The sequence below is a fragment of the Cebus imitator genome, unplaced genomic scaffold (genome assembly GCF_001604975.1).
Source record: "Cebus imitator isolate Cc_AM_T3 unplaced genomic scaffold, Cebus_imitator-1.0 Scaffold45, whole genome shotgun sequence".
In the NCBI taxonomy this organism is placed as follows: Eukaryota; Metazoa; Chordata; class Mammalia; order Primates; family Cebidae; genus Cebus; species Cebus imitator.
The window spans coordinates 12,454,436-12,468,188 of record NW_016107360.1 but is presented as its reverse complement, the minus strand read 5'-3'; positions in this window follow the sequence as shown (position 1 = coordinate 12,468,188).

Sequence of the window (13,753 nt, the reverse complement as noted above, 5' to 3'; positions counted from 1 at the left end):
TTCTACTAGGTTCTCCTCAAGGTCAGCACTCCAGCCTGTTTTGGCTTTTATCAGTCCTGAAAAGCCTGATAATCTGCTGCATTCAGCCAGCAGTTTTTGTGGATATCATGCTGGGCATTCAGTAACATCCTTGCCTCTGTTCTGTCTATGACTTTGACTCTAACCCCTCATTAAATCCACTATGTAGAGGACAGAAAATATCACTTCTCCATCGGAATGTTTACTTGTGGGATTCTGCAGTGTTGAGTGCTGCTTGCCACCTGAGAAGGTTACGTACCATTGCAAACCGTAGGTCACACTGCACTTTGAAGAACCTTCCCCAAAAAGGCTGACTTTGGGGACAGGATCAGCAGTGCTGAATGGAGTTGCTGTTTGTGGACAAAGTTTTCAGGCCAAAGGTGAGAAAAAGAGGTAGCAGCATGAACAGCAGGAGGCCCTAGCTAGCAGCCTCTTCCACAGTAGTCACTAATCAAAGGGCTGGCTTCCATGTGCACAAAGCGAAAGAGGCTTTTCATTTCCATGAGGTCTCTTCAGGCATGCATATGCAGGCACACACACCCCATAAATCTTAGTAACCATCTTCAAAGAGGGGAAAATTTAGGTGCACCTGCTATGTCAACTCGACTTGCCATGGGCAAACTGCATGCAGACAACACTAATTGTAGAAGCTTTCTCAGAGCCTATATCAAAATGAATCTTATTACGAAATACCCCACTTGAGGGTATTTTTAAATGCATTCATTGAGTAAACAGGAATTTAAAGAAAAAGGAAATTACCAAAACAATATTCTTACTGAAATTTAAAAAATAAAGCAAGTCTGCCTTAAAGATTTTTTTGAGCTCTATTTTTTCAATTCAGTAACATCAAGTGTTTTTATATTTAGAATCAAAATTTTCTCTACTTTGGAAATGTTCTACCTGGTAGTTTTCATGCTACCAAGGAAATTGACTAATGGGTAGATTGATTTATACTGTGGCCTATAGCCCGGTTAAAAAATAAAGTTCAAAAAAAAAAAAAAAGTGAGGGAAAAAGCCACTTTCACTCATTTAAAAAGGCAAACACTGCATGATCGCATTTCTATGTGAAACAGGCAAACTCCTAGAAGCAGCGAGTAGAGTGGAAGCTGGAGATTCAGTGGGGAGGTAGCTAGTGGGAGAGATGAGAAAGGGAGAGATGGTCAAAGGATACAGAGTGTCCGTTAGGAGGAATAAGTTTTAGAGATGTATTGCATAGCATGGCGAGCACAGTCAGTAATAATGCACTGTATATTTCAAAATTGCTGAGAGTAGATTTTTAAAATTCTCACCACAAAAAACGGCAAGTAGGTGAGGTGATAAATATGTTAATCAGCTTGATTTACTCTCCTACAATGTATACATACATCAAAACAACACATTGTACCCCACAAATTTATTCAATTATTATTTATCAATTAAAATTTTTTTAATAAATAAGTTTTTAAAACCTAAAACTAAAACAAAAAAGTTTGAATGAAGTAGCTGAGATATATCTTATGTAACTTTCAATAGAATATTTTGGAATGGTGATATTTTATTGTTAAAGAATAATTTGGGGGCGTGGGGATTGAAGGGAGGGAACTTAAAGGATGGGTCAATAGGTGCAGCGAACCACCATGACACACGTATACCTATATAAAAAACCTGCACATTCTGCACACGTATCCAGGCTTTTTTTAGAAGAAATTTTTTTAAAGAATAATAAAATTAAAATAAAAAAAATTTGCTTGACCTCATGCCATACAAAAAAGTTAAGTTGTGATAAATCATAGATCTAAAACAAGAGCTAAGATTAAAAAATATCTAGAAGAAAATCTTTGTGAACTTGGGTAGGCAAAGAACTCTTAGATAGGACACACAAAGCATGATCCTTAAAAGAAAACTATTAACTAGTTAGATTTTATCAAATTAGAAACATCTACTCTTTGAATAACATGATTAAGAAAATGAAAAGGCAAATGACAGACGAAGACAAAATGTTTGCACACCACTATCTCATGAAGAACTTTTATTTAGAACATATGGTAAAGAATTCCTACAATTCATAATTCAATAAGAACAAATATAACCCAATTTTTTGAAAAAAACACAAATGCTTGAAAGAAGAGATGCAAATGGCAAATAAGCAAATAAACCCATGAAAAGATGCTCAATGTCATTAATTCTAAGGGAAATACAAATCAAAACCACAGTGAGATAACAGCACACACTCATGTGAATTTTTTTTTTTAAAGAAAAAAACACCAATAATACCAAGTGCTGATGAATGCAGAGATAGGGAAATCTCTTATATTGCTGATGGGAATCATCAAAAACTGAAAACACCCCAAATATCTTTCAGTGAATAAAGGCTCAAATTATATTACAACCATACAATGAAATACTGTTCAGCAATAAAAAAGGAATGAACAGACTATTGATTCATACAATGTGGATGAATCTAAAATCCATTTTACAAAGTGAAAGAAGACTAAAAATGCCATATATGTAGGAATCTGACATTTATAAGACCTTATAAAAAAGGCAAAACTATAGAGACAAAAATAGAGCAGTGGTTTCCAGGGATCGAGGCAGGGGAAGAAGTTGATTACACTTGGTATTAGCCAAAAGGCCGAGAAGCAGAAGTTGATTACAAAGGAGGCTGGGAGACTTTTTGGAGAGAGGGAATGGTACTATATCTTGATGTGGTAGTGGTTACCCACCTGCATTTGGCAAAACTCACAGATCTATCAAAGGTAAATTTTACCAGATGTAAATTACACCTCAGTAAGAAAAACAAAATTCAATTCCTATTTCATGCCAGATTAAAAATCAATTTTAGGTACATTAAAGATTAAAACATAAAATATAAAATAAAATGTTTAATACCCAATACAGGAAAATATAATTTAAGATCTTAGAGTAGGGAAGAATTCCTTAAAGAAGACACAACATAGGAAAAGATAGATATATTTGATTACTTCTGTTCATCTGTTCATCAAAAGATGCACAGAGTGAAAAGTAAAGCCCCAAATGATAAAAAGAGATTTTCAACATTCATAATTATTTAAAAAGTATCAAGAATATACAATTAATTACTACAAAATAATGAAACAAGTACTCAAATAGAAAAAACTGAGCAAACACCAAAGTCAACTGACTTTAGTTATGCACTTTCAAGCGCACACATCTGAATGTTCTGTTGATGGCCTGGGATGTTGAGTGAATAATAAGATTAAGTCACAGAAGAATACCTAAAGTATAATCCCATTGGTATCAAATTCCAAAATAGACAAAATTAACAACGATTTGCTTGATATGTCAGCAATTAAGCAATAACAAAAAGTGAGGAAATAATGGCACAAAATTCACAACAATGGTTCATTTTGAAGTGATGGGGCAAAGGAGGGAGTTCCAGGTTTTCTATTTCTTAGCCTAGGTGGCAGGTTCACACATCTATTTCTTTTAATTATGTAAAGTGTGCATATGTGTTTTATATGCTCTTATGTTTATGATTGTGTTTCTTCAAGTCTTCTAAGAAACAGATGCCAAAAATGGGGGTTGAACATGCAAGAGACTTATTAGGGAAATGCCTGAAGGGACCACAGTGCAGATCTGATACCTCTGAAGGAAGAGAAGGAAGCAGGATTAGATAGCAGAGCCTTGGACTGCAGAGTAGCTCTAAGAAAGTTCCAACCAGATCCACAATCCATAAGGAGTCAAGGTCACCCATCAGAAGTTCCTATTTTGCAGGAACAGTGTTCTTGTCATACCCAGCCACTGGCTGGGATCAGCCTTGGAAATCATGGTCTTGGTATGAATTCAGAGGTGCTTTCAGAAGGCAGTAGCTGTGATGTCATTCAATTACATTCCCCACAGCAGGAGATTTGAAAAGTGCATTTTTGTGGCTGCCACGATAGTATGTTTCAAACTTTTTAAAAACTAAATGGTAAGGAAAGTGGGCAAAGGATGTTCAACAAACAGCTCCAGAAAAGAAAATCAAATGGCTCTTAAACAAATAAAATGATGTTCAGCATCACTCAAACTGGGACAATTAATTCTCAGATTAAATTGCATTGAGAGGCTCTTTGAGGATCCAGGTGATTCCAAGTCTAGGGCAGGGAAAGTACAAAGCCAAGGCTAGCTTTTTGTTTACTACAGAACGATGTCATCTAGTACATGTAGAAGCAACACTGTCGTTAGAAAAATAAGTTACCTTTTTCCAGTCCCCAAGGCAATAATTGATTTAGCAAAGATAGCCAACGGATGCTAAAACACGGCGCAAAGTCTCACCCACCAGTTACTGACCAAATACAAAGACAAACTGTACATTACCACTGGAGAGATCCAGGGGTCATCAGCCCTAACCAAGTAATGAAACCTGAGGACAGACCCAGTGGGGAATCCTGAGTGTGCGTGTCCCAGCTCACCTCACACTTTCAGGGTCTGGAGCTCAAGAACACACTTAGGCTCAATGCCATTGTCTAGACATTTAAAACTTGTGAACTACCAACTTTCATAAAGTATGTTTTATTCTCATATCTTGACAAATATACCTTTATAAAGTGTATTAAATGCACGTAAGATACATCCAAAGCTATGGTTTTCAAACAAGGTTTTTAAGATAACGGAAACTTGGAAAAATATCAAAGACAATTGTATTTTATGATTAATTTTATTTTTATTTATTTATTTCTTGAGACAGCCTCTTGCCCTGTCACCCAAGCTGGAGTGAGTGGCGTGATCATGGCTCACTGCAGCCTCAACATCCTGGGCTCAAGGGATCCTCCTGTCTCAGCCTCCTGGGACTACAGGCATGCATTACTATGCCCAATTAATTTCTGTATTTTTGTAGAGATGAGGTTTCACCATGTTGCCCAGGGTGGCCTCAAACTCCTGAGCTCAAGCAGTCCACCTGCCTTGGCCTCCCAGAATGCTAGGATTACAGGTGTGAGCCATTGTGCTTGGCCTTATTATTGTGCACATGTGAAAGTTGTATTGCTATGCTGTGACTCTGTAATAAAATAGACATGCATAGTTTTATAAGTTATATGTTTATTTAGAGAAAATTACTGTATGCTACCTTCACTTTACTAAAATCACTAACTAGGTTGTTATAATTAGTAATTTCACATGAATTGTGCCCTGTAGATAGTAATAATCTAAAAGATTAAAAATAAAATATAATGGTATTTAGATAGCTAAAATTTGAATATTTTGTCAAAAATATAGGTTAAATAAATATAAATATATAAAATTTAAATTTACTTTTTATATATGCTTTCCAAAAATATTAATTTTCTTCTAAATATTAAAAATAATCTATTAAAAGGCAAATACAATTTGCCACTAACAAAAATCAAAATTTTATATAGGGTTAAATTAAAAGTATTTAATAAAGCTGCAAGTATATTTCCTTTTTTTGAAAACTTAGTGAAAGCTTATTACATACTTACAAGGAATATGGAGTGTCTTTACAATTCAAGTGTTCAATAGTCATCCAGTTACCCATATAAATATTAGATATTACACTTCACACATATATATGAACTGTTTGATACTAAAATGTGCAACTGTTACAAACACCACACAAAATTATGAGTATTTCTGGAATCTCAGCTTCCAAGGTTAAGAAAAGCAAGAAAATGGATGCTTGGTTGTACTGGAGGCAATCCTTCCTTACGCAAGAGTTTTTTGCATTCATGTTGAGAAGAATGATTTGGTGAGTTGATTTGTCTTGTCCCCTAAGTACTTTTACCTCTCACCTCCTCATTGCATGCAAAAGCAGTGTCCCTCCATCATGGGCAGTGGGCACAAATCTAACTTTTCAGGGCACTGATAACAATCGCTTTGTTTTCTAAGGATACAATGTGAAGAAGCATTTCCCCGGGGCCCAAACAGTGTTAGTGACATCAGGAGGAAACAAGCCAATGAATTGAGAATAGCACGCTTTTTACAGGACAATTGGCCTGGTCTCCTTGAAAAGTTAATATCATGGCTGAAAAGGCTAAAGGAATTAGATTAAGAAACTAAGGCCATATATCAGTCAGATATACCAGATGAAGCTTGATACATTCCTGGTCCCAAAAAGTAAAACATTTATAAAAGACTTGGTACAGTTAGGGAAATCTGATCAGGGACTGGCTAGTAGATGATACTATGAAATTATTGTTAAGATTTGTAGCTTTAATAATGGCATTGTGGTTATATAGAAGAATGGTTTTATTTTTTAGGAAGTGCACACTGAACTCTTTAGCAATAACGTGTCATGTTGTTAGCAACTTACTTTCAAATAATTCAGGAAAATATGTTTCTCAACTGAGAGACTAGTAAACATCCATATCACGGCGGGGAACAGGTTGTGGTAAACAGGTGGTATTTCATAACTCTTAGGAATGTACATTGATAAGACCTGTAGAACAAACAATTTAACAATGTCTAATGTGCAAACCCACAAATCTTTTAAGGCAAAAATTCCACCACTGGGAACTTATCTTACAGATACACTGGTACATGTGCAAAATGGTTCATGTCCATCAGTAGAGAAATGATCAAATCAATTATGACACGTGCATACAATGGAGTACTACTACACAGGGGGAAAGTAGATGCTTTTAAGGTAGTGATATAGAACGAGCTCTATTACTAAGTGGAAAGAAAAAGCAAGGCACTGAAATTATTATAGTGTGATCCTATTTGTTTAAAAGAGAAGAAATATTTATGCATAATTTTTTTTTTGGCAGGATGCATAGGAAGTTAATCACAATGGTGTCCAAAAGGAGGAGAATTAGGTCTCTGAGATTAGAGGGATACTTTTCCCTAATGATCCTTTTATACTTTTTGAATTTTAAATATGTGAATGAATCACTTACTCAAACCAATTTAAAAACTAACCGCAAAATGAAAAGGCAAGTATCATGAATGTCAGACAAAGGTTTAATAACTATAATATATAAATAATGTACAGACCATTAAGAAAAGAAAACAGAGGGCTGGGTGGTGTAGTTTATCGCTGACATTGTTTATAATGCTGCTGTAGGTTGACCTTTAACAGATTTCATTACTGGTTTTAAATTGTCTACATACAATATACCCTCATATGGCCTGTACCCAGGGTAGACTGCTGCCATTGTCCTGCCCTTAGTATGTGTCTGTCCCAACAGAACACAAATGGGCAAATGTCATGGGCAGGCAATTGACATACAGGAAAAAAAAAAGAGAGAGAGAGATGCAGGTGGGGAGATGGGTAGGGTAACAGAAAAAGAAAAGCCACCTCAAAATAGGTTCAACTTCATTACTAATCTTTTAAATCCAATTTAAAATATCTATGGAATAACATTTTTCATAGGGGATTCTTAAGGTAGTAACATGCCGTAGTGGAAAGTAATTGAAGAATTAAGAAACCAGATTTTTAAATATTTTTAAATGTTCATAACCACTGACCTCAAAATTCCATTTCTGGAAATTTATCTAAAGAATATAATCAGAGGTGGGAACAAAAATGTATTATTTACAATAGAAAAAAATGAAAAAAATAAATCCCCATAATAAGATATTAAGTAAATTATATCTACATTATGAGAAACTATATAAGCAATCATTAAAAATAATGCTACAAAATAATGTTTATTGACTTGGAAATGTTAACAAGGCCATTAAAACCATACGTAGCAAAAAAAAATTTTAGCATGATAAAATTAACATAAAATTTACCACTTTAACCACTTCTAAGTGTACAGTTCAGTGGCACTAGGCACATTCACATCGTTGTGCCCCTTCTACCACTGCCCATCTCCAGAACTTCTCTCATCTCGTAAAACTGAAACTTCATATCCACTAAGCAATAACTTTCATTTCTCCCTCCCTTCAATCCCTAGTAACCACAGTTCTACTTTCTGTTTCTATGAATTTGACTATTCTACGTACTATATATATAAGGGAACTCCTATAGTATTTGTCCTTTGTAAACGGCTTATTTCATTTTGCATGATGTCCTCAAGGTGCATCCATGTTGTAACGTGTGTCAGAATTTCCTTCTTCTTCTTTTTTTTTTTTTTTTTTTTTTTGATCTTGTTGCACAGGCTGGCGTGCAATAGCGCGATCTCAGCTCACTGCAACCTCCACCTCCCATGTTCAAGCAATTTTCCTGCCTCAGCCTCCTGAGTAGCTGGGATTACAGGCATGGGCCACCACCCCTTGTTAATTTTGTATTTTTAGTAGAGACAGAGTTTCTCCATGTTGGACAGGCTGGTCTTGAACTCCCGACCTCAGGTGATCCACCCACCCCAACCTCCCAAAGTGCTGGGATTTACAGGCATGAGGCACCGTGTCCAACCAGAATTTCCTTTTTTAAGGCTGAAAAATATTCCGTTATTTGAATATACTATATTTTCTTTATCCATTTGTCTGTCAGTGAATACTTAGGTTGCTTCTACCCTTTGGCGATTGTGAATAATGTTATGGGTGTACAAACATCTGTTCAAGTCCTCACTTTCAACTCTTTTAGATGTACACACAGAAGTGGAAATGCCGGATCATATGGAAATTCTAGTTTTAATTTTGTGAGGATCTGCCATACTGTTTTCTGCAGCAACTGCACCCTTTTTCATTCCCACCAATAGTACACAACAGTTCCAGTCTCCACATCCTCACCAACACTGGTTGTTCTCTGTTTTTTTGAAAATAGTATCCCATTGGGTGTGAAGTGGTATTTCATCGTGGTTTTGATTTGTACTTCCCTAATATTAGTGATGCTGAGCATCTTTTCATGTACTTACTAGAAAGAAACCATTTTCATAACAGGAAAAAAAGCTTTTATATAAATATTATATAGGGGGAAAATGAAAAGAATAGACATCAAAATATTTACAGGGTACTGATATACTGTTTAGCAAATACTGGCTCCCTTCTCCAAGTATCACCATGGGAGGAGTATAGTTCCTTGCCCATTCAAGTTGGACTTCTCCACCATTGTGCCTTGTTTTGGGCAATGAAGTATGGCAGATCTGATTGCAGGCCTGAAGAAATATCACGTTTCTACTAATCCTCTGAGTAGACATGTTCCACGTAATCACTGAGTTTAAGAAATAAAGTGACATCTATGAAGCAAACCTAAAATTGGCCTGTAGCCTGAAACGGAGCTGCCCAAGCCTACCCATGAAACTGTAAACAAGAAATAATCGCTCATTGTTTTATGCCACTGAGATCTTCGAGGCCATTCGTTACACTGAAAATGCTAACTAGTGCATAGAGATTATCTCTGGATAGTGAAATTAAGTGTTTTTTAAATTATCTGTGCTTCTAAGTGTTTTCCCAATTTTCCACTATAAACATGTACTGTTTCTAATATTACTTAAAAACCTAAAATATTTCATGCCAAATGTAACAGTGTTTTTTTCTGCTACAAATCACATATTTTAAAAGTATATTTCTTTAAATTTTGAATTTGTTTCACAATAAGCGTGTCTTACTTTTGTAACTAGGAAAAAAATAATAAAGATTTTGTTTTCTTTATTTTTTTTTCCTGGAATAATGGTCATTCATGAATCCCAAAAGGGACTTCGAGGATTTAGTAGCGAAGCCAAGTTGACTAAGGATAAATCATCCTTCTTTATTGGTTGCCTGGGGCTGAGGTGGGACTGGAAAGTGATTAAAATGGCACTGAGTTTTTATTTGGGGTGTTAGAAATGTTTTAAATTTGGATTGTAATCATGGTTATAAAATTTGCTAAGGATCACTGAATTATATAATCAAAATGGGTGAATTTTGTGGTATGTGAATTACCTCTCAATAGTTTTTTTTTTATTTCCTTTACATGACAATTTAAAGGAATAGACTTCAGTTTTAAGAACTGAAACTACAAATAACTCTTTGTCCTAATAAAAACACAGACAACAATAACGATAAAAATAAAAAGTAAATATACAGACTCTCATTGAAAAGGTAGACTAAGCATCTTTCTGGGAGGTTGGGGAGGGGGAAGCCACAACCCTGAATTTAACAGGAACACCTTCCTTTCACTGAGAAAATTATGATTTGCAATCACATTCTCCTGAACAGTCTCAGATCGTCCCAGACAGCATGTAAGAGTGAGGTTTCTGGTCAGAGGTTTAGAAATGGGATGGATTCGTGTTTTTGGAAGGCAGTAAAACTTGAAGATGGGTTAGGAGATACGTGATGCAAAAGCACAACCGCACCCAGCTTGCTAACAACTGCAAGATGCAGACATCATCCACTGCCCCCCACATCTGCAGGCTAACTAGTTAGTTGCTAGTTAAAACTTACAGAATATTAATGAATGAATTGAGTAGCTCCTTGTAAGGACTTGGAATGTAACCAAACACCCTATGGTCGGTTCAGAGGTTAGCTTACTTGAACCAAAACAATTTCCAAATTATGTAAACTAGTCCAGAGTACAGTAAAAGTCCTGTGCCCCCTTCCAAAAGTCCTAAATCAGCCCCTCTGTCTGGAAGTCATCTGTTTGTCAAACCTCTGGGCTGACATCTAACTCTTGCAATTTGAAAGTTGCCATAACAACCAAGGGGAAAGTTTTGCTCAACAGAATATAATCCAAAAGCAATTTTTAAAAAAACGCTTTGAGCAGCTTCTAGAAGCCAAAGGAAATGTGAATGATGCACATCCCAAAAGTAAAATGTCTCACAGGTATAAAATCTGGGAATCACAAGGCAAGAAACAGAAAACGAGATGGCACTGTCAAATTAACAAAGCTGGAAACATGGCCAGCCCGGCCACCTCTTTTTATCCTGAGCACCTTACACATAAGATGTCCAAGAAATGTTTGTTGACTTGGTCTGATTGGGAGCTATTCAAATCCTTATTTCATGTCCCAAAGAAGAATGAGCTTGTTTCATTTGAGCTGGGACCCAAATGCACTAAATGAATATGAATTTCCTAAATCCCAGTACTTGAAATGATTAAGCTTTTATTATTGTGCTTCGTCTACCACCTTTAAGTTAGTATTTGATTTGAGAACAGTCAAAAAAAACTGCTTTCGCAAAACTTAAATTCAATTAAGACAAAACAGAAAATAAGACAATTTAAAACAATTTTTTTTGAAGCATATTTCAGGGGAAATTCTTTCTCTGTGTACAATGGGAATTGTCTTATATTTCTATGCATCATTTATTCTGTCTTGTCTGATGAGGGCCCTTGATTTTTTTTTTTTTTCATATCCTTTGTGTTTCTGGGAACCTCTTCACATTTCAAAGGGAGGTTGGAACTATGTCTGGCCAATCAGAAGTCTTGGACTGCCCTTGCCACAATGATTGGTTTATGGTTATACACATGACCCAATCAGAAATAACAGAGTCAATGCTGGCCCATTGGCTGAAGAAACTGAAAGAGTTCATCTAATCTCATCATGTTTATTTCTTGGACTGTGAGGGACTGTGGCATGCTGCAAATAACACTGCACCAACAGATAAAAGGACTTGAGTTTTAAAAACTTGGCTTTGCTTCCTACGAGCTGTGTGACCTTGGACAAGTCACTTAATCTCCTGGGGTCTCATTCTCCTCATCTGCAAAATTCCTTCGAAGTTTCTGTAAGGATTTTATAAAAGATGCATATGTGGAGCCCCTTTATATGTTACAATGCCTTACTGAAACATCAGGCCTTCCCTTTTGTCTTCACAGCAGCCCAAAATGAAATTAGCATGTAGGGCTGTTTGGATCCAGTGCCCTAAAAAACAAAAACACTCCACAAGAAGAAGAGAACCTGAGGCCACAGAATGTCACAGCCAAAAAGGAGCTTGGGTGATATCTGGTCCAACCCCCACATTTCTCCAATGAGAAAACTCACTCTGTCTACCCTTGAAAGGGAGGAAATGAGGTAAGAACAACTATTGCAACTATTCAAGCAAGTTCCCCACATTAACTTAAAGCAATCAGATAACAAACTATGGCCTTTTAAGACAAAGACCATGCATGTGTTTTTGTAATGTGGTTATCTTTTCCTGTGGTAAACAGCCTCATCTGCGGATAAATGACAGTTACAGAAAAAAAAAAATGGATTGACCAGTCATTTCAACTCGTCCACACAGTTCAGCCATCTGAGTTCTAAAATGGAAGGAAAAGAACTTTGCAATTGAAAAAATTGCTGAGCCATGTGTCTGAAATGCTTTAAAAAATCACAATGGGGATTTTATTTTTATTTTTTTTTTCATTTTCCCTGTTGGTGAGAACCACTCCTGCCAAGAAATTATTTGCCAAATGGTGACCTCATTTATGATGCTGGTAATGTGATGTTTAACAGCTGACATGTGACCAGTACTTAAAAAAAACTGAGTCCCTTTGCTTACACAACAACAGAAATGTTGCAAAAATTCAGAGATGCACATGGAAAATTCAAGAATTTAATATGAATAAGGGTTACTAAAAGTCATATCTGGTCAATTTTTCCTCATTGATTTATTTATTATTTTATTATTATTACTTTTTTAGAGACAAAGTCTTGCTCTGTTGCTCAGGTTGGAGTGCAGTGATGTGATCATAGCTCACTGTATACCTTAAACTCCTAGGCTTAAGAGATCCTCCTGCCTCAGCCTCCTGAATAACTAGGACTACAGGACTACAGGTCTGTACCACTATGCCCAGCTAAATTATTTTTAAAGATTATAATCATAAAAACCCCTAGTACTCACTATGTACAGAAAGCAGTTTATGTATATTAAATAATTTAATCCTCCCCTTTCTGGAAAACTGAGACTAACTCTATGAGGTGGGTGCTGTTTTTATCATCTACAGTTTTGAAGTGAGGCCCAGAGAAGTTGAGTAACTTTCCCAAACTCTCACAGCAGGAAAATAGTAGAGCTGGGATTTGAACCTAGGAACTTGGCTCTATAGTGAGGCTGCTTAACCACTCTATTATACTGACCTTTTTGTGATAATCTTGCATGTGGAACACTTTATGTTTTCTTTAAAAAATAACTTATATATGAAATTAAAATGAATTAAAACATCTGTTCAAATTTATCTTTCTAGAACACTCTTTTAATAACAGCATCAAGAGAAAGCAGAGTAAGAGTGCAAGATTTGGAGCCAGGTCACTTAAGTTGGCACAACTGACCAGCAGCTGTTTTGATCTTGGGAGTAAGCTCCTGAAACTCCCTATGCCTCAGTTTCTTTGTCTGTAAAATAGGAATAAGAGTGGTACCTAAATCCTGGAGTGTTTGCTGGGGTGATAGTGAAATAGAAAGTGAAATAGTTTATGTAAAGTACATAGCCCAGCGTGGGCAACAGAGCATGAAAAGCCATGCTCCACCTTCCTATGAGTGACCTTGTTCATCCTCCTGGAGATGAGTTATGATCTCCATAGAATTCTAAATAAGAAAATATTCCAGGCAAATTGGAAAAGAAAAAAAGATGCCTTAGATTTACACAAAAAGGAGACAGAAAAACCACACAATAGTTCAAAAGCTCTCCAAATTAGTGCTCAAGCGTTATATAGGAAAGTTAACAGGTATGCACCTGGCCAACCCCAGATTTTAATTAAAACCTATATTTTAGGCCAGGCATGAAGGCTCATGCCTGTAATGCCAGCATTTTGGGAGGCCGAGGCAGGCTGATCACCTGAGGTCAGGAGTTCGAGACCTGCCTGGCCAACATGATGAAACCTCATCTCTACTAAAAATACAAAACCTAGCTATAGTGGTGCATGCCTGCAATTCCAGCTACTTGGGAGGCTGAGACATAAGAATTGCTTGAACCTGGAGGCGGAGGTTGTAGTGAGCCAAGATTG